This window comes from Mirounga angustirostris, unplaced genomic scaffold (assembly GCF_029215605.1).
Source record: "Mirounga angustirostris isolate CCGP_5_RB_7025 unplaced genomic scaffold, mMirAng1.0.hap1 SCAF_3, whole genome shotgun sequence".
NCBI classification, from domain to species: Eukaryota; Metazoa; Chordata; class Mammalia; order Carnivora; family Phocidae; genus Mirounga; species Mirounga angustirostris.
In genome coordinates this window covers 10,742,856-10,770,306 of record NW_026991711.1, presented here as the reverse complement: position 1 = coordinate 10,770,306, position 27,451 = coordinate 10,742,856, and the positions used below count along the sequence as shown (strand labels likewise).

The window sequence follows — 27,451 nt, the reverse complement described above, 5'->3', positions numbered from 1 at the left end:
AGAACCCTGGCTGGTGGAGACAGTTCCTGAATTAGCAGGTGGGTAGATTTGGGAGTAAGGGGAGTGAGGCTCATCTGCTATCCTTTCACTCCTGAGATTCCATGTTGAGGCTTTTTCTGATGAATCAAGATGGCTCTGACCCAGCTGAAGTCAACTGATGGGAAAGGTCACCTAGGACTCAAATGAGAACCCATTTATCTATCCATTCACCTACCTACCTACCTACCTATCTACCTACCTACCTACCTACCTATCTACCTACCTACCTATCTACCTACCTACCTATCTACTTACATAATCTATTTATTTGGGTGAGGATGTATCTGGGCTGGTGAACTAGGCTCACCACAGGCATTAAATATTTGTGGTCTTCCTAAATCTGTTCTAGCAGAGTGTCATGCTGGAAAAAATGGCCGAGCATGTAGTTGAACTAAAGGTGATATAACCTTAAGGTCCAGGTGTAGAATATGACTGTGTTTGAAACCAAGAAGCCATAACTGCTAACTGGGCATCCATCAGGCATGGTGGCAGCCCCAGAGAGATGGTGCTGGGCTTGAGCTGCAAAACTCAGACTTTCCTCTGCCTGGGCCTAGGGGGTGGGCAACTGAACTTTGAATTCTTGGCACTGAGATGGCAGATATAAGGAAGCTTTCCAGAAGGAGGTAATGAAATTTCTGATAAATAGGGCAGGTAAGGGCTCAAGGAAGAAATTAGAAAAATAAAAGTGATAATGACCTTGGTTCTCCCCCAGGTTGGTAATATGGCTCATCTGGTTAGAGGACATTCGGTAACATTTTGCCTGATTTTCTTCTTGATGCAAGTTACCCCCAAGTAAGTGAATCTTTCCTTTTTTCTCTCCTTGATACAAAAACTCTGAGTTTCTGCCTAGAATTGTTATTTTATTCTGGAAAAACATTCAAGAGAATTGGGTAGAATTATTTTATTCAAAACAGATGATGATATTCTGTTTGTTTGCTTATGGCATTTGCCAGAGTGAGCTTTGTGTTACTCTTTATGGTATTTATTTTATAAAATGCTGTCATCTCTCCCAAGTAGTTGATATACAAAAGGACTAGGTATAATCTTGAACTGTTGCAAATGCTGTTATTGTGGTTTCGTAGCTCTTTTCAAAGTTGGCTTTATATTTTAAAAAGTTACTTATTGTAAAATATTTAAGTAAAGCGGAAAAATTAAGAGAGAAGATACTGGAAATTGTACTCATCATGATGACTATGTTGGTGCATATAGACACATGTAAGTATGTGTATACAGCTTTATATAAACACTGGTATTTTGCAACCAACAACCAGCATCATCACACAATAGTTTGTCATGGACACCTTTCCATTTTCATAAATGTGGACCTAGAGATCACTTATAATGATTGGAGGTTATCACAGTGTCTATAGCATAATTTACTTAATTAGTTCCCTATAAAGGCCATTTAGGTTGCTTCTGATTTTCCATCATTATAAACAATGCTGAACATCTCTGTGCCTACATTTTTGACATTTTTTGTAATTGTCATCTTAAGGTGGGGGCACCTGGGTGGCTCAGTTAGGCATCTGACATTTAGTTTTGGCTCAGGTCATGATCTCATGATCTCATGTGTCATGAGATCGAGCCCTGTGTTGGGCTCCTTGCTCAGTGGCAAGTCGGCTTGAAGATTCTCTCCCTCTGCTCCTTCTCCCACTTGTTCTCTCTCTCAAATAAATAAATCTTTTTTAAAAAAGAAAGAGCAGAAAATCTTTAAAAAAATTATCATCTTAAGGTAAACTCCTAGAAGTGGTATTGCTAGTAATAATATGCAAACATTTTGCAAAAAACATTTCTGAAAGGGTTATACCTGTTCATGTTTACTGTAACAGTCCATAAAAGCCTATTTCTCAATACCTTGCCCAAACAGGTTTTGTCAATATATTTAATCTTTGTCAGTCTGAGAGGCAGAAAAAGTTTACCTTTGTTTCAAAAATATTACAAATAGGGGCGCCTGGGTGGCTCAGTTGGTTAAGCGACTGCCTTCGGCTCAGGTCATGATCCTGGAGTCCCGGGATTGAGTCCCGCATCGGGCTCCCTGCTCGGCGGGGAGTCTGCTTCTCCCTCTGACCCTCCCCCCTCTCATGTGCTCTCTCTCATTCTCTCTCTCGCAAATAAATAAATAAAATCTTTAAAAAAAAAAAAGTAAAAAAATATTACAAATAAAATATTTAAAAAATTTTAAATTCATGTTTTCTGTACCCCCTTGGTGTCCAGTTCTACTCTATAAGATCCTCTATTTTATAGGGCACCTGGGTGGCTCAGTTGGTTAAGCGTCTGCCTTTGGCTCAGGTCATAATCTCCGGGTCCTGGGATGGAGCCCAGGGTCAGGCTTCCTGCTCAGTGGGGACTACTCTCTCTCTCTCTCCCTCCTCTGCCCCTCCTCACCGCTCGTTCTCTCTCTCAAATAAATAAATAAAATCTTAAAAAAAAATCCTCTATTTTAAATATTTTTACTTTTATTATTCATAATGACTATTTCTGTAAGTTTTTTTTTTTAAAGATTTTATTTACTTATTTGACAGAGAGAGCGAGCGAGAGAGAGAGATACAAGTAGGCAGACAGGCAGGCAGGCAGAGGGAGAGGAAGAAGCAGGTTCCCCGCTGAGCAGGGAGCCTGATGCGGGGCTCGAGCCCAGTATGCTGGGATCATGACCTGAGCCGAAGGCAGATGCTCAACAGACTGAGCCACCCAGGCGCCCCTATTTCTGTAACTTTTTTAAAAAGATTATTTATTTATTTATTTATTTGAGAGAGACAGAGATAACAAGAGAGAGAGCACGAGTGGGGAGGCGAGGGAGAAGCAGGCTCCCCACAGAGCAGGGCGCCCGACAGGGCGCTTCATCCCAGTACCCCGGAATCATGACCTGAGCCAAAGTCAGATGCTTAACCGACTAAGCTAGCCAGGCGCCACATCTATTTCTGTAACTTAATACTGTTATATCCCTATGTATTTATTTATCAGCTTTAGGGAACATATTGACTTCCTTTGAATTATCAAGGACATGTGTTCTCATGGTCCTTTTCTGCCTGTTTTTCTGCATCCATCCCTGCTGTATATCTATTTTATCCTACATTAATCTAGAGGCAAAAGTCAGTATTTGTTTGGATTTTCCAAAAAACCAAAAAATCCACTTATACAAATCTTTTATAAACAATATACATTCCCCACAGAGATTGGAGATAAGTTTACACTGAAGCAAAGCAAACAATTTTAATGGGCACAGAAGACATTCCCATTTTTAAAAGCTCCATTAGCTATCTATAGTTAATTAAAGATGGCAACCCGTTCTTGGTGATTCTCCCCACTAGAAGACAGGAGTTTATTTCCCGTCCCTTTGAATCTGGGCCATCCTGGTGACCACTTAACCAAGAGAATGCAGTGGAAATTAACCAGGGTCAGTATGAGGACTGGCAGAGCCTCTGCTTCCTCTCTCTTAGAATGCTTGTCCTCAAAACCTGGCCACCATGATGTGAGATGCTCTGTACAATATGCCCACCCAAGCTCCCAGCCAACTGCCAGCACCCACTGCCAGCCCTGTGAGTGAGCCTTCTTGGACATTCCAGTCTAGTTGAGTCTCCAGATGTTTGCAGCTCCAGCTGCCTGTGATAATGTGGAAATGGAAACTATATCCTAATGAACATGTGGACTTGGCTCAGCAGATTTCATTCGAGCTCCCAGATGTCTTCAGACCCAGCTCACATCATTTGGGGCAAAAAAAGCCTGCAGGTGAGTTCCAGACTTAGGGTAGACTGTGCGAGAGATGCATCGCTGAGGCATGCCCAATCACAGGCCCTCTACTTCATCTCACCCCAACATCACCTTCTTTTGTGGGCTCCTCCCCACCTCTAGTCCTTCTGCCGACGCCACCATCACTTCTCTTCCTCTCAAGAGGCAAACTAGCCAAATTCCTCCTCTGGTCTCATTGAAAATATTTTTCCCCACCCTGGATAATTTAAGCCTGCTGAGCCAGGTTCTCAGTGAGCAGGAACTTACGGAGGCAGGAAATTATTTTCTTCCATGTAATGTTAGTTCTCTCCCAAAGGAGGATTGAGGAAGTGAAACTTTCTCTACAGATAGATCAGGGATAAGTGACACTCACTGCTTCCCACACATTCATAACTGAACAACTTCTCTTCTTTCCCTTTTTCATCCCCTCCTCTTCTCTTTCCTTCTCTTCTTCTTCCTCTTGTCCTGCCTCCTTGTTCTCCTCACCCTCATTCCTCTCACACCAAGAGGAGGTAAAACTGCACATGATGGGATGCCCAGTTGCTTTTTCAGACCAATCACTGTTCCAGTTTCAAAAAACAAATGACCTCACTGCAGAACCCAGAGTCCATCAACAAGTGTTAGATGATGATGGAAATGAATTAATCAACACATTCATTAAGCACCTGTTCTCTGGAAGGTACTGAGCTAGCCAGTGGGGAAGAAATCAAAGATTATGTGACACTGGCTCACACATTTCTTCTCCCATTTTTATTTTCTGCACCTCATGTACATGGCAGTGACTCTCATTCTAGTCTATTAACTTAAACATGTTTACTGAGCGCTGCCGATATCTCGGGAACTATAGAGGTAAGCGCCTTTAGGAGGGTTCCTTTAGCTCCTTACATTCTCTCCCTGTACCAGTTTCCTAGGGCTGCTGTAACAAAGTACCACAAACAATAGAAATTCATTTTCTCATAGTTATGGAGACCAGAAGTCTGAAATCAATGTGTTGGCAGGATCATTTTCCTTCTGAAGGCTCTAGGGGAGGATCCTTCCCTTCCTTGCCTCTTCCACCTTCCGGTGGCTCCAGGTGTTCCTTGGCTTGTGGTGGTGTCCCTCCAGTCTCTGCTTCTGTCCTCAGATGGCCGTCTTCCCGCTGTGTCCGTATCCAAATGTTCCTCTCCTTATGAGGACACCATCCATGTTGGATTAAAGGCCCCTTCTGTTCTAATATGGCCTCCTCTTAACTTGATTAATTCTGTAAAGACCTTATCTCCAAAAAAGGTCATATTTTTTTTTTGGCAGAGGACACAATTCTATAACTCTTCTCCCCTTTCTTCACACATCTGTACCCTCCATCCTCATGTGTCTGCACCTCAGACCAACCTCCTCTTCATTTCTAGCTGTAAACCAAACCCTTCGTCTCTCCTGGTGGTGATGCTGCCTTCCTTGGAGGTGGATCACAGAGGCCCAGAGGTGAATAAAGGAGGGAAATGTCTTTAGAGTGACAAATGTCTCAGCAATTGCTTTCTCTCTCCCACTCTCTCGGTGTCCTGCCATCTTGAACATACCACCCACTGGTAAACACCCTGGAAGGAAAGAGCTGAGGAAAAAGAAGGGAGGTAAAGATGAATAAATTCTCTAGATAATTATAGCACACAATTAATCTAATTAAGCGAGTATTATTCAACCACTTTCATAATACCTGCCAGAAGGGTGTCAGATTTTGATGAAGTGCAGCAGTAGATTTCTAAATAAGTAGGAAAGGATTACAGTTCTTGACTTCGGCAATAAAACTTTTAATAAATCCATCAACTCCATCTCACCCATTTTACGTTTCCTCCAGTGGGTCCTGCCTTTACTGACAAGTAGGGTTTGCAATTGGACAGCAGGTCATTGGTGCCTAATACTTGAGTGATTTCAATCAGATCAACCAAAGTGCTGGCTCATGTAAATGCTGATGAATACACTTTATCATGCTGAGCCAGCTTCTGGTATGGAGAAGACGGTGCCTCTGGTGTCTGCTCTCTTCACTCATTCACACGAGATTGAGGGCTTGTGGTCAGATTTTAACGGACACAAGTGTATTATCTCAATTGTTGACGATCTGTTTTCCAGTGTCTCTTTCCCATATAAAGGGACATTAATGGCCTTCACTGCCCTGATTTCTGGCATCCCGGGTGGGAAAATGAAGAGAGCCATATTGTGGTGACACATTTCAAACCAACTCCTACAGACGGTGAGCTAGCTCAGAGGCAGGTAAGAAGGGCTGTTTTATTAGTTTGCTAGGGCTGTCATAACAAAATACCACAGACCGTGTGGCTTGGACAACAGATAGTATTTTCTCACCATTCTGGAGGCTAGAAGTTGAGACTGATGTGACAGTTAATTTGGTTTCTTCTGAGACCTCTCTCGCTGGCTTGCAGATGGCCACCTTCTTGATGCATCCTCCTGTGATCTTTTCTCTGTGTGCACCCCTGGTGTCTCTTCTTGTGTTCAAGTTTTCTTTGTCTTATAAGGACACCAGCATGATTGGATTAGAGCCCACCCTAATGGCCTCATTTTAACTTTATCACCTCTTTCAAGACCCGATTTAAAGAACCAAAAATAGTCACATTTTGAGGTACCAGGGGTTAGGGCTTCAACATAAGAATTTGGGAGGGACACAAATCAGTCCATAATAGCTGAGCTTGCCAAGACTCATTGGTTTTGGAAGCAGTGTAGAACTCTTAATGTGGGGGGGCGCCTGGGTGGCTCAGTTGGTTGAGCAACTGCCTTCGGCTCAGGTCGTGTTCCTGGAGTCCCAGGATCGAGTCCCACATCGGGCTCCCTGCTCGGCGGGAGTCTGCTTCTCCCTCTGACCCTCCCCCCTCTCGTGTGCTCTCTCTGTCTCTCATTCTCTCTCTCAAATAAATAAAATCTTTAAAAAAAAAAAAAGAACTCTTAATGTGGCTTTATTTCCTTCTTCCTGTCGTTACCCTCACCATCCAGAGCATTGTAAATATGTCTTAGGGGTGGTACCTAAGAAGACCTGCCTAGGTCACTCTAAGGAACATGGAACTGTGGGGTATCTGTGTCACTGTCAGTTGGTGATAGCTGATTTTACAAAACCAACAATTGTTCACTAATTTTTTTTTTATATACTGACACGCTCTTTGATTAGAAGTTGCAGAGAGAGAGAGACAGCAAGCCGCTGTGGGTGAACTGTGCATAGCCCACGCTATTTTACTGATGTTGTGACTGATACAGGTGGACCATTACTGAAGCATTTAACAAAGAGTTGTGGTGATTATAAATTATTATAGTCTAATACAAGAAGTGCCACTAGTGTGTTTTGGGCATGAGAATTTTATGCATCATGTAGTTCTTCATAGTAGAATCAAAGAGCATAATTGTTCTAGACATCTTTCCTAAAACCAGTGAGATTTTATATACTTATCTATATATACAGCATTATAAATGTAGGCACATATGTATGAATAGGTATATCCTGGTATGTGTATATATGTGCACACAGATACGTAAATACATATGCACATATGTGTATGTGTGTGCACACATTTCATGTATAATAAAGTATTAAGCACCCCTAACTACAGACTTCTGAGGATTTCCTTGGAGCTTCTGATCCTACGCTCTTCCCTAGTTCCATATTCCAGTATTAATTATCTCCATCTTGAAGTTCTTTGCCTAAACTCAGCACAGAGAATAGCTCACTTGCCAACTTTTTCATAAAGGTTGGCTTTCCTCCATGTTGCTTGGCCGCCTCTCTCACCCTGTCTCTCTCCTTTAAATTACTTCCCATGTTCTAACGTCCACTCCAAACTTTTTCCTCCAACTCCCTGGGCAAGACTAAAAAATGTATGTGACTGAATTATATACAGCAATTTAGCTCTCTATCCTGATCCCAGGCTGGGTTCTGGGCCTTCCTTTGAATTGAGAAAAATCATTCCACACATATTTATTGAATACTTACCAGGAGGCACTGCTGGAGGTGCCTGAGGGACTCCTGAAGGGGATCGGCTATGGGAGGAGAGCATCCACTTTCAGAACAGAGAATGGGTTGAAACTTAGATTTTTTTTGAGATATCCTTATATTTGGATGAGGTAAAATTCTTAGAACCCTTACCTCTATTTATTAGGAGCATTTTTTTAAAGTTCTTGCTGCACTTTTAAAAAAATTCTTGTGATCTTCAGAACCTTTTCATCATCCCCATCTGAAACTCTACCTATTAGACAGTAACAGCCCGCCCCCACTCAAGCCCCAGGCAACCACCATTCTACTTTCTGTCTCTACAAACTTGCCTATTCTACCTACCTCATATAAGTAGAATCTTATAATACTTTCCCTTTTGTGTCTGACTTATATCACCTTAGCATGACATTTTGAAGTTTCATTCTTGTTGAAGCATGTACTGGAATTTTGTTCCTTTTTAAGGTCAAATGATATTCCATTGTATGGATATATCACATTTTGTTTATTCATTCATCTGTTCATAAACATTTGGGGTGTGTGTGTGTTGGTTAGGGAAGACGGGTTGACATTCTTAAGCTGGGCTGTCAAACTGGCCATGCTTTGGGGAAGTGGAGATGATAAACTCTGTCCTGGCCACAGGAGGAAGATACCAAGTCGGTGTGGTAGACATTGTTACCACTCCACCCAAATCCTCTAGGTCCCTATACCTTTTCTCATCTTCCACCCCATGCACCCACCCCCCTGGGTCAAAGAGTCTGCACCTGTGACTCTTTGAAGACTGCCTTTAAACCACTTGGGCCAGTTTTGCCTCCTTGCACAGAGATCCAGAAATGCCTAGAATTTACATCTCACCTTCACTGCCCCCTGCCCACCCAGCCCCTAGCCAAGGACTTCCTGGTGCAGGAGTAGGAAGACCAGTAAACTTTGCTTCTGAGGCTCACTTTAAAGCTGCAGACTTCCTCTGCTCGATCAGCCTCATGCTCCCATAGCTTCCCTCCATGGGAAATTACACCCCATCTTTTTGGAGGGAGGCATTTTCTCCTCCTGTGTCTAGCTTCTTCCATAAGCCGCCTGCACACTAATCTTCATGTCAGGGACCCTGGGGAACCCCACCGAAGAGAGTAGGAATGTGTGTCGGGAACAGAAATAGTTCACTTTAACTGTAGTGAGGAAAGGTAAGTTGGGGCCAAGTTATGGAGGGCTTTGAATACCCAGCCAGCCATTATACTTTATTCTGGAGGGAGCGGGCTGTCGTTAGCAGTTTCTCAATGTGAATTAGCTTTCCTGTGAGGCGGATTCATAAATAAGTTAAGAGTGCAGGGCATCTGGACGCCATAAGCCGGCTAGAAGGCTATTTCAATAACCCAGTTACCGTCGGCTTAAACTGTTTGTAGGATGTGGCAGCAGGAGGTGAAGGATGGGACACACGTGAGGGGGCTTTGGAGGCTGTGTGGGCACAGTGCGGAAGCTAACACTGAGGACGAGACAGAAGGTACCTAAGCTGATGCCTCATCCTGAGACTCGGCTGTGGGGAGACGGGGACACCATATACACAGAAAGAAGGGCGGGTTTAGAAGGAGACGGTGAACTTGGTCTCCACGTATGGTCCGCCACCCTGAAACCACCCATTTTAACCCAGAATGAATATTTCTTCCCCTTGCATGCTTCACAATTTATCTCTCAGGAGCAGACAGTCCTTGCCTAGTCGTCCTCTTGCATAATTCTTCGATCGCGGTGGCTTAATCAGTGTCTGATCATTCTTAGCCTCAGCGTCTCAACATCAAGGGAGAGTTGACAGCGGGGAGAAAAAGATCTCCTCATTCCAACGACAGGGAGTTTCACAGAACGTCATGTTGTCTTCATGTGCAGGTCCCTGAATGGCAGGCATCATATTCAGATAACACCTAAAGCCAACCGAGCAGCAGCTGGGACTGAGCTCCATTTCAATGTAGGGCTGAGTTTACTGCACATTTAAAAAACTGTGTCCTTCTCCATGATCCTATAATATACTCATTATTCTGCAGAGGCAGAGTGGGTGAACTTGCAGGCCAAACGTTCTGAACAATAGAAACATAACACAACCAGTGTATCACTGACATAATTTTGCCTAGTCGTCCTCTTGTTCTTACAGACACAACACTTAGCTTTATTGTCAGTGTTATCTAAGATTGTATTTTGCTCAAGATAATGAGTTCTTGTACTAAGAGCTGAGAAATACTTAAACGCGTTTCACTTTTAATTTAAACACAAGTTAAATGTACTGTCCCGGAGCAGTGATGTCGTCCTTGTTATTACTACATCTGGGGTTTATTGCTTTCCAAATTTACATGCCCCTCATGTTAGATGATGGTGCTGTGCCCTATCAGCAGCTCTCTGTGGGGGATCCTGAGGAGAAATGGTGTTTTTAGTAAACAAGGACCAAAACACTGAAGGATGATGTCTAAATTAATCATTCGTGAGTTGATTTAGACTCACCAACATTTTTGAGCTCCTACTATGTGCTAGGCACAATTAACACAACTAAACACAACACTGGCTCTTGCTGTACAAAGACTTGCAGGCTAGTCAGGGTCCCTGACACTGGAGATGGATAATTTTGGTGCATTGTGGTGTGGTACACGGAGGTCTTACTGCGCAGCAGAGAGGAGGGGACACTGCTGGAGGTTACAGAAAGCCCATTCCAGGTCTCCATCCCCACCAGCATGTTTCAAATGGATTGAATACTCCTCACATCTGGCACTTTAAAAAGCAAGAAGGCTCCTCAAAAAGTTAAATATAGAATTTTGATCCAGCAATTCCACTCCTAGGTAGACACGAAAAAGACAAGAGAAATGAAAATGGTCTACACAGAAACGTGTTGCCGCATTATTCACAATAGCCACGGGGTGGAAACAGCTCAGAGGTCCATCACTTGATGAATGGATAGGCACAATGTGGTCTATCCGTACAAGAAAATATTATTCAACTGTAAAAAATAATGAATTTCTGACACATGCTACATGGATGAATGGATGAATCTTGAAAACATTATGCTAAGTGAAAAGCCAAACATGAAAGAGCATGTATTGCATGGTTCCATTTATATGAAATATCCAGAAGGGATAAATCCAGAGACAAAAAATAGATTCGTGGTTGCCTGGGACGAGAGGGAGCCGGAGTGGGGATAGGCATGGAGTTTCCTTTTGGGTAATGAAAATGTCTTGGAACAAGATAAAGGTGAAGATGCCTTGGAACTAGATAAAGGTGATATTGCACAACACTGTGTATATATTTATGTCACTGAATTGTATATTCCACAATGGCTAATTTTATGTATGTGAGTTTTATCTCAATTAGAGACAGAGAGAGAAGAGAGTCAGAGAGGAGAGACCTAGTTATTTGTGTTCAGACCAAAGCTATAGGGACAGCAATTAGGCAGTCTGATTCTCTCACCTGGGAAAGCCATTAACAGGGGAGAAAAGGGCCTCTTTAAAGTTATCCTTGGTTCAGCGTATTTTACATCAAAATATACTGTCTTTGAAATATAAACAAAGGTATTCTGATTCTTACTGTTCCTTTTGCAAGGGGAGAAATGTGTAACAGGCTGACCTCTTGTTCTCCATTCTTTACCCTCCCTTAAATTCTAGAAGAATCTCTGGGTCAGTGGGATTTCAGAGGAAACGTTCCAGAGGAGAAAGTTCCTGTCTGAACTGAGCATTGAAGGGTGAATTGGAGCCATTTAGATGAAGACTTTGGGAAGGAGTGGGAAGAAGAAACTGCAGTCAGAGGAAACAGCATGAACAATATAGCATAGCATGAAAAACATGCTGTAATTGGAGGAATACAAGCGGGTCATTATTCCTGTAAGGGAAGGGAAGGCAGGGACTGGAAGATGGGGCTGTAGAGGTAGAAAGAGAAGGCCTTCTGTGTGATGCTAAGTACTCTGGGTACTGGAGGCAGTGGTATTCTGGAAATGGCTCACCTGTGCACAAGCTGATTGTGCAAATCTCCCAACTCAGAGTTCATTGGCCAAAGCGAGTGCTCCTTGGGTGTGAAATCTGTGTCTTTGCACAAGAACTCATGTTTGGTTAAATGCTTTCTTGTTTCTGTCTTGACGTTCTGAATAATTTTTAACAGTCAACCCTACATGTTCATTTTGCAGCAGGCCCTATAAATTATGTAGCTGGTCCTGGATGGGAGAGTTTACACTGCAGAAATTGGCAAATACTACAAAATAGGGCTCTGTCCTGCAGGAGAACCAGTTACCAAACAAAGATCAGCACACCATTGTCTGGAGGGAAACCACCGAAAGCTGTAGTTTCCGAGGTGTGACTGGGTGTGAAGCAGGATGTTAGGGGGCTTAGAGGAAAGATATCTAATGAGTTCCTAGTTTAGGAGCTGCATGAGCATAATGTAAATTGTGCATCTGTTTATTGTATCAAAGAAGTAGGTAGTGACTGCCTGTTCTGCCCCAGGTACTTTGCTAAGCCAATAGAACTCAGTCTTGGGGAAAGAACATCAGGGAAGACCAGCCACTAATCTGAATCATGAAGTAGAATGAAGTTATGTGCAAAAGCAAGTGAACAAGAGAATCTGGGTTCTTTTAGAGCCTGGCACTTTGTCCCATGTGGCTGAAGTTGGGTGATTCTAGGGGGACAGAGTGGAGACTAAGAAGGGGTCAGATGGTTGTTAGACCACCAAAACCATGGTCACAATTTTGGCTTATTTGGCAGGTGGTGAGGAACCATGATAGGATATAAGTAGAGTAATGATGTGCCTAGATGTTCAGCGTGGAAAAATCTTTGCCAGTGTGGGGCATTGACTGGAGTCAGGACACCGGGCAAGATGCATTTGTAGCTGTCCAGGATTGGAGTGAGGGGTGCCTGCAACACCAAGATGGTGGTCGTGGGAAGAAAGAGAAGAGAGATGTTTGAAATATTTAGGTAATACTGGCAATATGATGCCTGGGTGTGGGTAATGACGGAGGGGCGAGAGGCTAGGATCACACCCAGGTTTGTGGCATGAATATCTATGTGGAAAAAGAAAAAAGAAAACAATTTTTAAAAATCATGAAACCATCTCTTTGATCCCTGAAACTACCTACCTTATTTTTCTTAGAGAGGGTTATGTTAGTCCCATACAGGCAATCAAAATAAAGCTGTAAAAATGTATAGTTCAATGAAAACATACTCTAGAAAGAAATTACACAAGGAAACCTTGGTTCAATACAAATACATCTTGTTTTTAAGCCAACTTGGGAAAGGTAGATACAGTTCTGTTTCATAACAATAAAATGCTGATTCATGAACCCTGTCAGATGGTATTCTGCATCTCATTGGTGACCTGTCACCTTAATTTCCACAGAATCCAGGCAAGGGGAGATATACAAAGCTGATAAGAGGACAGTTATGTAATTGAGGTCAAATCGGCCACAAGTGGAGTCTGGAGAGTTTTTAGCATTGGGAGCTTGCCTCAAATGGAGGATGGTACAGTACTGGGCGTTTAGAATTTTGTGTGAAAGGGAAAAATAAACCCCATGACTGTAATAGGGAAAGTGGAATATAGTCAGTTTACTTCCAAAAACATATATGTGAAACTGATTCAATTTAATTTTCAAAATAATTGTCTTAGACTCTTGGCCTTGGAAACACAAACACAAAGATTTGATCTCTGTTCTCAAGGAGCTTATAATCATGAACATAAAGAGCCAACTATAATAGATGAGAGACTGAATATAAAATGGACAATGGCCAGACCTATGGTAAAAAAATTAAGCTATAAAAATAAAATTCTGACTTCAAATCTGCAGCAACCAGTTCAGGAAACCAATCCACCATCACGGTAACCAGCTCAGAAAGCTGGACTACTGTCTATAAGTTAAACTTGCGGGAGGGAGGTCAGACCACTATTTCTGGCAACCAGTCCAGGGAGCCAAATAATAACCCCTATAATGATTGGCCCCAAGTGGCTAGGATTTAATTAATATCTGACAGTTCCCTAATTTTTTTTTGGTCTCTGCTTCCACCTTAGTACCAACCAGAGTAAGCCAAATAGGCACCCCTAACCAATTTGGGCTCAGGATTCTGTGCTCCCAAATGACCTACCTCCAGCTTCCCCAGGCCAACAGCTTCCAATCAGGGCAGCCCTAGAGCCTTCCCTTCTTCCATTATAAAGTGCTTCCACTCCGCTGCCTCCTTGCAGTCTCTGTGAAATGCAAGTGGTGGTGGCTCACTCCCTTGTCACAGCCAGCTCTAAATAAGTAGCCTTTTCCTGGGGCGCCTGGGTGGCTCAGTTGGTTAAGTGTTTGCCTTTGGCTCAGGTCATGATCCCAGGGTCCTGGGATCAAACCCCATGTTGGGCTCCCTGCTCAGCGGGAAGCCTGCTTCTCCCTCTGCCCCTGCTCATGTGTTCTCTCTCTTGCTCACTCTCTCTCTCATATAAATAAATAAAATCTTTTTTAAAAAAAATAAGTAGCCTTTTCCTGTTCTTAACTGGGTGGTCTTCATTTATTGCCACACAGAGAAGGCAGAATAAAGTAAGTGCTAAAAATACCTACAAATTTCCCACTGTGTGGGAATAAAGGAAAGAGTAATTCATTCTGTCAGGGAAGGTTGGGAAGGCAAACTTTCAGCAACTGGCTGAAAAACACTCATGGATGGTGCTTTCCTAAATAATCTCTCTTTTAAGTTTTTGTACACTAGTGCTTTTGAAAAAGGAGAGCTGCTGTTTGACCTTCAAGGGGAAAGAGCAGTTTTGGCGGCTATGACTTAGCTATCCCCTCCTAGTTCAGGACCCAAACAAAACTTGAATTCCTGAAACTGGCAGGGGCTCATCTAGACTTCAGGCATTCTCTGTCAAACATCAACTGTTTTGACTGAGAAAGGCTGTGTATTGCATTATTATTGGCTAAGTAGCATTTTGAGATATTTGTATTTCAGCCCAATTTTCTCCCTTTATCCCCCTTATTCAAATAGATAGTAGACCCTGATGTTCCATGTTCAGAGAAGGCTTGGGGCTGACTGATTTGTTTCCAAACCCAAGCCATTGAAGAGATAAGACTGTGGATCCCTGATAAGGGACCCCCACTGAGACTGTTTTGCTTGGAGATCTGATGCCGCGGAGAAGAGGACTGAGAGGTGTGATGGAGCTTTTCCCTCTCCATTTGAGCCTCTCCCCACCACAGATTATAAAGAATTTAGATAAAAGGAGAGGGAAGTCTGAGGGTCTTGGAGGAAGACGTCTTGGTTATGGCTTCCCAGAAGTACTTGGACCCAAGGAAGAAATGGGAGCGGCAAGCCTTAGCTTATTTAGGCAGATGGGCTGGTGATAACTTGCCCATCTGCCTAAATGCAAGTGATAACCTGATAACCCTTGTCCAGAGGACTAATCACAGAACAGTGACAAACCTCCATAACCTAGAGAATGCTCCAAGGAACCATCGGGAAACTCTGAAAGTGATCGAGGTTACATTTTCCACCAGACTTGCATTATTGGTATTGAATCAGAAATAAGACTGATTTATGTAAATAAAGAGATGGGGGGGTTTTGCACCTGAGTTTCTGGACTGTGAGTTGTGGATACTTACATGAAATTAACACAAATACAAGGACCACAGAATAAATACTTACAAATTATGTCACATGGTTTGTGTTCAAGGTCACACGATGGACTGTGTATATGGAAACACTCAAGACTTGGGGGGATGGAAGACCAAGTAGGAGAGAGAGATCAGTTATCTAGCCACCACTGGCTGGTGTCCAGGAGCATATTTGTTAACATTTGCATGCAGATTTTTTGCCCTTCCTATCCCTTCTTATTACAGGTTTTGTGGCTGTTCTTTGTGTCAGGATTTTGTTTGTGAATTGGGTAAGAAGTTAGACTCCCTTAGGGAAATATATTGAGTAGGAGTTGAAAGTAGAGTAGAAATGATAAGGAAGTTGGGAAATATCAAATCTTTATTATATAAATTCTTGGCGTGTTTATATCATCTGGGTTTAGAGAAAAGAGAGCCAGTACATATTTCTTATAGGGGAGAAACGTTTCAAAACAAGCAAGATTTAGGGGAACACATCACCTACATCCATAGATTACAAAATGTGGTTTCATTAAAAATATTGATTGGATTTCCAACAGAAAAACACTGGTTCTGATTTATGCTTTACACAGGCAATCCACAACTTTGCAGCTTATTATTGTTCCTGCTCTTCTGCTGCCAGCTATAGAGAGGAGAATCTCTTTGGTGGCCATTGTGGGGAGAGAATGGAGGCTGATTCTGGCAATTGTCAGTACTGGTGCTGGATCCTGGGGGCAGGGCATGTTGGATAAAAGATGTTCGGGAGGTATCAGGCAGTTCTGGGAGTGCTGTACAATTATAGCACAACACCAGTCTGTGGGCAAGCTCCTAGGGAGGGAGGAGGACCAGCTTCTCAGATGGGTGCTCAGGTCATGCCAAAGAGACCAGAGCCCTGGCAGGACAATGGGTCGGGTTGAGGAATCAAGGTGGTAGGTAGATTGCAGGGCTTGGTGTAGCACCCAAAGGCTTTCCTGTGTGTAAAGGGCTTGCTCTAGGCACAATAGATTCTGGATCTGCTTGATAGCAAAGGAAACTTGGGGTGGTGGTGGTAGACAGGATGGTCCCCCAAAGATGTCCACACCCTAATTCTTGGAGCCCGTGAATATGTTACATTACATGGCAAAAAAGATTTTGCAGATGTGATAAAGATTTCTAATTAGTAACCAGTTGACATGAAAATAGGGAGACTATCCTGGATCAAGTGAGGGAAGGAGAGGGGGAACCCATGTGGTCATGAGTCTTTAAAGCCTAACACTTTCTCTGAATGGAGTCCAAGAGAAAGGGCAGAAGAAGTCAGAGACTCTCCAAGAGCGAGTAGAATTCTATGTGCCACTGCTGGGTTGAAGAGGGAGGGGGAATCAGGATGAGGAATGCAGGTGGCCTTGGGGAACCTGGGTGACTCAGTTGTTAAGCGTCTGCCTTCAGCTCAGGTCATGGTCCCAGGGTCCTGGGATCGAGCCCCATGTCAGGGTCCCTGTTCCGCAGAAGGCCTGCTTCGCCCTCTCCCACTCCCCCTGCTTGTGTTCCCTCTCTCATTGAGTCTCTCTCTCTCTCTGTCAGATAAATAAAAATAAAATCTTAAAAAAAAAAAAAAGGCATGTAGGCAGCCTTAGGGAGTTCAGACAGGTTTCCAGAAACAGAGCTTGGCCCTATAGCTGCAAGGCTGTGAATTCTGCCAACAACATCAATGAGCTTGGAAGCAGATTCCCCCCAGGGCCTCCGATGAGAGAGAGCCCAGGCAGGCCACCCTCTAGATTTTGCCTCTGAGACCCAGAACAGAAACAGCTGAACCCACCCAGAATTCCACGAGTGAATATGCATTTTTGTATTGTCTTAAGCTGCTAAGTTTGTAGTAACTGGTTATAGTAGCAATAGAAGATGAATACAGAGTAAGAGGGGATTGGGCATCTTAGTAAATTCTGGCTGCTATAACAAAAATACCACAGGCTGGGGGGATTTAAACAATAGGAATTTATTTCTCAGTTTTCGAGTGTGGCAGTTTGAGATCAAGGTGCCGGCATGGTTGGGTTTTGGTGAAAATCCTCTTCTGGTTTGCAGATGGCTTTTGTTGCTATGTTCTCACGTGGCAGAGAGAGCGAGCTTGGGTGTCTTCATCTCCTTGTTGGCACTCATCCCAACACAGGGCCCATCCTCAAGACCTAATGACCTCCTAAGGGACCCACCTCCCAATACTGCCAATAGGGGGTTTAGGCTTCAACACATGAACTTTTTGTGGGACAATTTCAGTCCATGGCACAGAGTGATGGATCCAGTCTAGCTTGATAGTGGGGGTGGTTTGGGCAATTCTGGGGTGTGGGACTGAATCTTTGGAAAGGAACATCTGTAACCCCAATGCCAGAAGGCAGAGATTCCAAAAAAAAAAAAAAAAAAGCAAAAGAGGACAGTAACCCAGGATGACAGAATTCTCTGCAAGTTCAGGGACTTTGAACTCAGCTGACTTGATCTGGGTGGGTGGCAGGTTAATCAAGTTAGCACATGGAAATAGCATTTGTACCGATGGCATAGGAATCAGTTATATTTTGGTTACTCTTCATTCTCAAGCCTAACTGTCCTATGTCTAATTCTCTTGCAATCTGTTAGCACTTTTCCAGGAAACCAGTTAGGAACACAAAACATCAGATTGAGAAAGGAAGGGTTTTTCCAGTCATCATTTACTTTCCTTGATACAGCATTTTGGAAGATAAGAGACGTCTCTTCTATATCCTATGTGAAAAATGCTGGAAAATTTGGTCAGAAAAACGGAAGTATTAAGATTTATATTGTTGGGGCGCCTGGGTGGCTCAGTTGGTTAAGCAACTGCCTTCGGCTCAGGTTATGATCCTGGAGTCCCTGGATCGAGTCCCGCATCTGGCTCCCTGCTCAGCAGGGAGCCTGCTTCTGCCTCTGACCCTCCCCCCTCTCATGTGCTCTCTCTCTCTCATTCTCTCTCTCAAATAAATAAATAAAATCTTAAAAAAAAAAAAAGATTTATATTGTTGGGCGCCTGGGTGGCTCAGTTGGTTAAGCGACTGCCTTCAGCTCAGGTCATGATCCCAGGGTCCTGGGATCGAGTCTCTCCCACTCCCCCTGTTTGTGTTCCCTCTCTCGCTGTGTCTCTCTCTGTCAAATAAATAAATAAAATCTTAAAAAAAAAAAAAGATTTATATTGTTTTTATCTGAAAGAAAGTTCCAAGAACAACAAAAAGATAAAGCCTAAAACCAACTTTCATCTCTCTCTGGTGACGTCACTTTGAAATATTTAAGATTCAAAGGTCTGTTTGTAATTATAGTGGCTGCTTGATGGAAAGCCAATGAGAGGACATTAAGGGCTGCTGGTGGATGTGAGGGACCACATGCCTTGCTTCGAATTCAGCGCCAATACAGCCTTCCCTGGTTCTCAGCGACTGTGAGGCAGCTGGGGTGCCCACTTCTTCAATCTCAAAGGTTGAATAAATCACTGTGCTACCCAAGCGACCGTGCAGCTTTTCATCAGCCACACCTGCACAGAATGTAGGTCGTGACCTCTCAAGAGCTAATCTATTAATTAGAACAGGAAATTGCTCTGGAGCGCCCAAGGGCGGTTCTTAGAACAGCTTCTGAGAACTCTCTGTAATTCTGAAGGAATAGTTCTTTCTTTGCAAATTTGAGCCATCTATAGGATGTGAGATGCCATGCCCAAGATTTTATTGGCATATTTAAGTCTGAATTGTCCATGTGAGTAAGGGACAGACGAGGCAAGGTAGGGAGAGACAGGTAGGGGGTGATGTGACTAGACTCATTCAGGGGACCACGTAACCAGGCTCACAGAAATCCCAGATGTGGAGAAATGTTAGAGACACAAGATATTAGCCAGAGAGAAGGGAACATAACAAATCCACCTTATTTGTTCTAAATATAGATGAGATATTTTCATGATATTTACAAATCTACCTTGTTTGTCATCAGTGTTATAGACAAGATATTTACCAAGTTCCCTGGTCAGTTTTCTATAAAAGACCTGCCATAAAAGTTCTCAATGGCAACCGTTCCAGAGCTCTCTCACTCTAAAGAGCCTTCCTTTTTGTTCTCACCTTCCTTTAGTCAACATTCACTTCCCTTTCCCCTATTGTCTGCAAGATTCCTTCTTGGAGTTGGTGAGACAAGAACCCGCAACACAGGGATGGCTCGCAACTCCAAATATTATAAATAATATGGCTGATGCTCCACTGGTCTGTATGTTCTAACACAGAACTGAGTGTTCCTGGTGATGGCGCCAATGTAACCTGACTCCTACCTCTCATACATTCTGACTGAAAATCCTGTCATTTGTCCCTTTAAAATCTCCCCCAATAGGGGGTGAAATTGGTGAGGGAGATGAACTGTAGGACTACGGACTCTGAGAAACAAACTGAGGGTGCTAGAGGGGACAGGGGTGGGGGGATGGGTTAGCCCAGTGATGGGTATTGAGGAGGGCACGTTCTGCATGGAGCACTGGGTGTTATATGCGAACAATGAATCATGGAACACTACATCTAAAACTAATGATGTAATGTATGGGGATTAACCTAACATAATAAAATAAAAAAACATAAGCTATAGGATTCCACTTAAATAAATTTAAAGACCAAAAAATAAAAAAAATAAAAATAAAATTTCCCCCAAATGCTATCACTGCCATTATTCCCACAAATCCCACCCTAATCTGAGCCCCCATCACACATTGTTTGGACTGACTCAGTAGACTCCAAAGTGACCAACCTCTATCACTCGCCAGCTTTTTCCTCTTTTTTTTTTATTTTTTATTTTTATTTTTATTTTTTAAAGATTTTATTTATTTGACAGAGAGGCACAGCGAGAGAGAGGGAACACAAGCAGGGGGAGTGGGAGAGAGAAAAGCAGGCTTCCCACGGAGCAGGGAGCCCAATGCGGGGCTCGATCCCAGGACCCCGGGATCATGACCTGAGCCAAAGGCAGACGCTTAACGACTGAGCCACCCAGGTGCCCCTTTGTTGTTGTTCTTAAATAGCACCCCTATGTGAGATACCTATTGGTTTGTGTCTGTTTCTTTTTTCTTTTTATAAAAAGATTTTATTTATTTATTTGAGAGAGAGAATGAGAGACAGAGCACGAGAGGGAAGAGGGCAGAGGGAGAAGCAGACTCCCTGTTGAGCAGGGAGCCCGATGTGGGACTCGATCCCGGGACTCCAGGATCATGACCTGAGCCGAATGCAGTTGCTTAACCAACTGAGCCACCCAGGCGCCCAGTTTGTGTCTGTTTCTTTACTGGAATGTAAGCTTCTGTTCATTGTTGTCTCTACTGCCTATGATCATGCCTGTCATGAAGGATGCATGTGATAAACACGGTGTTGAACTAAAAGTACCTGTGTTGTATGTATCAAACTCATAGACGTGTTTGGATTTATTCCTGCTGCCTTATTTGCATTTGTCTTACTATGCTTTTGAGTTGCTTTAACTGGGTTAACTGGTATTTTTTTGTTTTCCACTTTTCCCTTCTGTACATTTGGAAATGTACATATCTTAAATGTGAACTTGTAATGCTTACCCTTAAATGCTTAACATTGCCTAGAAAGCATAATTATCTAGAAATAATCTAGAAGTAATAAACTTTGCCTGGAGTTAGTTTTCTCTTCTATCCTCCACACTCCCAACAAAAAGGTAAGAGCTTTATTGCCCTTTGAGTTCCGCTACCTACTCACAATCTCACTTGTCTCCGTGAAATCCCACGCCGCACGGGATGTCTTCCTTAAAATTTAAGTATTTAATACTTATGTTAATGTAACAATTTTACCACTGTGATTGTAACTTGTTCCTTTATAAATCTCCCCTCTTCATCCTGAACCTCCTTTCTTCCTATCCTCATAATTTTCATCATGATGCTTCCAAGAAGGGTGACTGAATAGTAAACTTCAGGAAAGCTTATGTCTGTAAGTGTCTTTATGTTAAAGCAGACGTCAGGAAACTTTTCTTTTTAAATATAAGCTCTATGCCTAACGTGGGACTTGAACTCAGGACCCCGAGAACAAGAGTCACATGCTTTACTGACTGAGCCAGCCAGGTGCCCCTAGGAAACTTCTTTAATGGTACAAATAATAAGTGTTTTAGGCTTGCAGGCCACACGGTCTCAGAGCCACTCAACTCTGCCATTGTAGTGCAAGCAGCCACAGACTACGTATGTAAAGGCAACAGATAAGTGAATGGGCATGCTGTGTTCCAAGAAGTTTTTATTTATAAAAACAGACGGCTGGCCCACTGGCCATACTTTGCTGACCTCTGTTTTAAAGGATAGTTTGTCTGGGTATAGATTTTTAGGCTCAAAGTTATTCTCCTTTAGATACTGAAGATAATTACTTCAGGGTCTTTATATATTCACTGCTGTTGCCACGAAGCCTGACATCAACCCGATTCTTCTTCCTTTGCAGGTAACCGGTTTATACCTCTCTAGAAGGTTTAAGGGTGTTCCTTTTATTTCAGTGAAGTTTCTCCATGGGTTTTCAATAGCCAACTCCCCAAAATGTCTACTGAAAGTAACTTTGATAAAGCCACGCTGAGTTTATTAAACCTACTGTAGGAAGGGAGACCATCACCTTGAGAGGCTCTTAGTGGTGTCTCAGAAGGGCAAAGTCAGGGGGAAGATATTTACAGGGTTCTGGAGTCAGGGCTCATGTGATTTAAGGAAGGTCTTTCAAGGCAGGGAACTGATTAGGACTGGGCAAAATTCCTAATGAATAGTTTAGTTTGGTGGACACAGTGAAGCTCAAAGCAAATATTGATATATAAACTGTTGTTGATAAATGAGCTGTTTGCTCAGGTGTAAACACTCTTGTTCAGAGAGGAAAACTGTTTGCCCAGATGCACATACCTTTTGCCCAGACAAATTGGTTTTCAGGAGTTTCCTGAGGTAAACAGCAAGTATTTATTGATTTACAGCCTTATCTTTCTGGGGAAGGATTTCCTGAACACATAAGCCATGTTTAAACAGGTGGTCTTGGTTCTTGATCCCAATAGCTAAGCTATGAGGACAAGACTGTTCTCTAATATCAACTGTGTCTGAATAATTTTTTTTTAAAAAATGATCCTACTGGGTATGAGTTCTTCCAGAGACCTCACATTTTACTTTAGTTCTGTAAATTTCTAATCAATTATTTCTTTACATTTTAATTTTCTCTAGGCTCTTTTGTAATTCCTTTATGTAATGGATGCTGGAATTAGATTTATTCTATGAAGTCTCTTAATTTTGTGTCTTTTGAGCAAATTCTACGGCTTCATTTTCCAATTGATTTGCTCCTCAGCTGTGCCCATTCTGCTTCTCAATGCATCATATTAAGTTTTCAATTTCAACAAGTATAATTTTAATGCCCAACAGCTTTTATTAGTTCTAGCTATTCTTTTGATTACATTATTTCTTTAAACCTTTGATATAGTTACATGTCTTTAAAAAAAAAAACCTCCTATGATTGCACTATTCAATCTACTTCTTTAGTTGTACGTTTTCCTTTTTCCATTCATCTTCCCGCTCCCTTCTATGTTATGGTGTTGGCTCTCCTCAAACATTGATTCTTGCTTAGGTACCTTAATGTTAAAATTCCGTGTTACAGATTTGCTGTAACAATTTATGCAGACTGGTTGAAGGGGTGTAGGAACAGCCATTCAGGCTTGTACTCACTGTTTTCAGTTAGCGTGGCAGAAGCTTCTGTGATGTGTCAGGACAGGCTCTCTCACAGCTGGTCCTTAAGGCATACCAAGACCCTGCCCTCTATTTCTTGCTCCCGGAGTTCCTGTGCCCACTGCTTGGTGGAAGGTGAGAACGTGCACCATGACTGCCTGCTGCCAAGCCTGGGGAAGAGGTGGGATGCTCGGGGGCTGCCCTCCTGTTCTCACCTTGGTCGCTCTCAGCTGCCGCCTCCTCCTGGATTCCCTCCCAGTTGGTCTGATGTACCCTTGAGGCTTTTAGCAGGTTTCTTCCACCATCATCCTGGGCTGCAGGTTTTCCTCTTTATTCTTGCCTACTTCGTAATTTCAAGAGATTCTTTACAGTTTCTGATTGACCCAGAGTTTTCTTCCTTTCCTCCCACCCTCTCCCATGCAACCATTTTCTTCCTTTCCATCTTTGGGATGTAATCTGCAGAAGAGCGATAGGGTTCCAGAAAAGTCTACTTTTAAGGAAAGGAAGCACAAAAGCTTTCCTGGAACTGGCAAAGAAAAATCCAGCAAATAAAATACATAGCTCCCATTCTTATGCATTTCCGTTACTATTGTCTCATAACCTGCCACACAATTCAGGAGTATAAAATAACCCTTCCAATATATTCACAGATTCTGTAAAGCAGGAATTTGGACAGGAGAAATGGAGCTGACTTGTCCTTGCTCCATGATGTCTAGATCCTCAGCTGGGAAGACTGGAAGCTACAGGGTAACCCAAGGGTAGGGGCTAGAATCATCTGGTAGCATCTTCAGTTACATGTTTGGTGTTTGGTGCTGGCCGTCAGCTGGGTTCTCAGGTAGGTTCTTAGCTCAAACACCTTTATGTGCCCTTCCCACAGCATCTCTCCACACAGGCTAGTTTGGGCTTCCTCAAGCATTGTGGCTGAGTTCTGGGCACCAGCTTCCTAAGGCAGGTGTGTATGGCATTGTTAAGCCTTGGAAGTCACAAAGAGTCACTTCCACTTACTATATTGGTGAAGCCTTCAAAGTTCCACCCAGATTCATGGGGAGAGGGCAGAGACCCTCCCACTATGGGAGGAGCGTCTAGGTCACATTGTAAGAAGAGCACATTGACAGGACCTGTTGTGGTGGCAATGTTTGGAAAACACAGTCTGGCCGAGGACACCTTTTTTTAGTTTTTATAGTTTATTAATGTAATTTAGATTAGCTTTTATTTATTTTCTTTTTTAAAATTATTATTATGTTCAGGTAGCCCATATATAGCACATCATTAGTTTCTGATGTAGGTTTATACACTACACTGGGTATTATACACAACTGATGAATTTTTGAACCCTACATCAGAGGACACACTTTGGTCACAACAATTCATATGCCTTCCACATGTAGGATATATTCTCTCCCTTCTGCAAGAACCCTCATACCAGCTCTTCCACAGCATTATCAAGGGGTGGCTTGAGTAGGAGAGATTTTGCCTACTATGTAAGTCATAAACTTCCTCCTGAAACCTGCCCAAAACAAACAGGCTAAGTAAAAATGGTAAGCATTTTGCAGATATTAGAAATATTAGAAATGTCTTCAGGACCTTAGAAAAAAAACAAAGCTACCTAAATATACAATCTGATCAAAACCAGGGTGCTTATTATATGTCTTTTACCATAATTAAAAAAAAAAATATGTGCTCCATTTCAAAATGAAAGGGGGCGGGCATCCCACGGTTACATCATGTTTGGAAAAGCTAGGTATTATAGTTGTTTTGTTTTTAGATTTACAGTACACAAGTCTTGAGTAAAATGCCCCATTTCTTCTGTATAAAACCATTTTCTAGAATGACCTCAGCAAGGAGAACACAGTTTTGAATGTAAGTGAAGATAATCTCTAGAGTCCATTGTAGTTCTAAGTCCTATGATTGTTTTCTGAGTCTGAAAAGAGTAAACCCCAGACGGTATTAATTCTGACATTTATTTGCTGCCTTTTCCTGAACTCAGGGATTCTTTCTGCCACAGATGTGTCTGGATCATGACAGATGGGAAAGAATCTTCTTCAGTGACCAGAATCTGTGCCAACAGACCTTGGGATCCCCAAGTAAGCTGCATTTATTTCCTTGGGCTCCCTGAGTATTTCCTTGGGCTCCCTAAGTATTTGTACTACTTGATTCCTAGCATTGAATTGGCCTAATAGGAAACCAAGGAAATTATTTGATAGTGTAATGATACCTGACCTTCTATCAAGGGGTAGAAGGAGGCCCCTCAAAGTATTTGAGGGTTGTTTGAGTGCAAATATTTTGTGTGTGACTAGTTTTCAGTTGTTTTCTTTATTAGTAATACTAACGTGGATCAAAATCCAGGAGAATATATTCCTAAAAACTGTTCAAATTCTCTGTAGAATGTTGTTGTATTTGTTGTTATTTTATTTGAATGTTTTATGGGCTAGAGCATTTTTACAAGGAATTTTTTTTCTTTGTAGCTATGTTATTATAACAAATCTGATTTGTGATAATCTGATACAAACCTTCTTTAGTCAAATTGTATATAAGCAGTTGATCCTAGATTTCCTTCAAAAGGTTAATTATAATCTTTTAAAAAATAAAATGTGTAATGATTCTTCCTGGATTCATTACACATTTTATTTTTTATTTTTTTTATTTATTTTTTCTTTAAAGATTTTATTTATTCATTTGAGAGACAATGAGATAGAGAGAGAGCATGAGAGGGGGGAAGGTCAGAGGGAGAAGCAGACTCCCTGCCGAGCAGGGAGCCCGATGTGGGACTCAATCCCGGGACTCCAGGATCATGACCTGAGCCGAAGGCAGACGCTTAACCATCTGAGCCACCCAGGCACCCCACATTTTATTTTTTAAAGATTATATTTATTTATTTGAGAGAGAGAGTGCAGAGCAAGAGAGCAATCGAGCGAGCGAGAGAGAGAGAGCATGAGTAGGGGGAGGGGCAGAGGGAGAGGCAGACTCCCCACTGAGCAGGGAGCCTGGTGTGGGCTTCCATCCCAGGACCCTGGTATCACGACCTCAGCCGAAGGCAGACGCTTAACTGACGGAGCCACCCGGGTGCCCCTACACATTTTATTTTAAAACAATACTTCAAGGAGCTCAATACAAATAAAAAATTCCAGAGCAATGATTATATTCAGATGACACTTGAACCAAAATAAGTATTTGTACTACTTGATTCCTAACATTGAATTGGCCTAGTAGGAAACCAAGGAAGTTATTTGATAGTGTAATGATACCTGACCTTCTTTTTCTTTATCTATTTCCCATCACAGAGTCCAAAAAGGGGGCTTCTGCTATCTCAGCCTCCTTGCAACTGATCGTGTTTGACCTAGCTGAGAAAACAGGAAAGCACTTGAGGACATGTCACTTACAGCATGGCTATTGCTGCTTCCTCCTTTCGATGTGAGGGTATGAGTGGGGCTGTGGCAGCCACCTTGCCAGCCATAAGGAGAAGGCCAGAACCTCACAGAGTGGTTGATCCAGTGCCCTGGATGGACTGGCTTTGGAACCATTGTCACTGTGGGTGATAACTAAACGCCTCTGTTATTTCAACAAATTCAATTCAGCAAAGTTTACTAAAGCATGTCTAGTATGTTGGGAGCTGTTCTAGGTACTTTAACAGATCTCAATGAACAAAGATCCTTGCCCTCCTGAAGCTAAATCTGGCCCTTCTTAGCCAGATACTATTACCTGTAGTTTAAAGCATTCCCTACTAACGTTGGTGTTGTAACGTAAGATTCTGTGGGTTGGGTGCAGTTGTGTGCTGAAGCTGGCTCCTACCAGCTTATAAGAACTTATGGCTAAATTCAGAAATTTTGAGGACCAACGGTTAAACACAGCCATTATTGAAAATTAAATTGTATACATTTATAATTAAATCAGTTATATTAAAAAAACAAACTCATCACTTCCTGTTTACTATCTAACCTTTTGAGGTTTTAACATCTACTGTATTTATATGATATGAATAGTATATAATGGTGTGCTACTGTGTATCTCTCCCCAGGTTCACATTCAATGTCACTTTGGTAGCTTGAAGTCTGCAATGGTGGGAGTATTTATGACATGGGAGTTGACAACTGCTATAAGTTAGGGCTTGATTTATTGGTTTAATGACTGTCTAGACAGAAGAAGGGATGGAGGAAATATTAACAATGCAGATTAAACTTTAAGATTGTCACATCTGTAGCCATTACATTGTGAACAGCACAAAAATTTGAGGAAATATTCTTCCTGCATTAGAAAATTATCTGATTCAACAAGGAAGTCAATAATGTCCATGATGATCAAGTAAAAGTTTGAATATCTTCATTGTTTCACCTTACTTGTTAATGTAAATAAAAACATCAACCGATATTCTTGTTAAAACTACATTTGCTTATCAGTTGCAACCATGGGTTGACGTAGACACAGAGTTTGGCAAAAGATCAAAGGAAGTGTTCTGTGAGAATCAACTGACTAAAATTTACAAGGAAGAATATTGTATACTTTATCACTTGCAAAC

The 27,451-nt window shown here is 42.3% G+C and overlaps 1 long non-coding RNA gene across 1 annotated transcript; it reads left to right on the top strand.

Annotated features, from left to right (window-relative positions):
* The first annotated feature begins 749 nt into the window (after positions 1-749).
* LOC129045599 (uncharacterized) lies at positions 750-27,451 on the top strand. Its single transcript, XR_008505551.2, has 3 exons — positions 750-831; positions 24,926-25,022; positions 26,220-27,451. It is a non-coding gene; the product is annotated as an uncharacterized LOC129045599 (long non-coding RNA).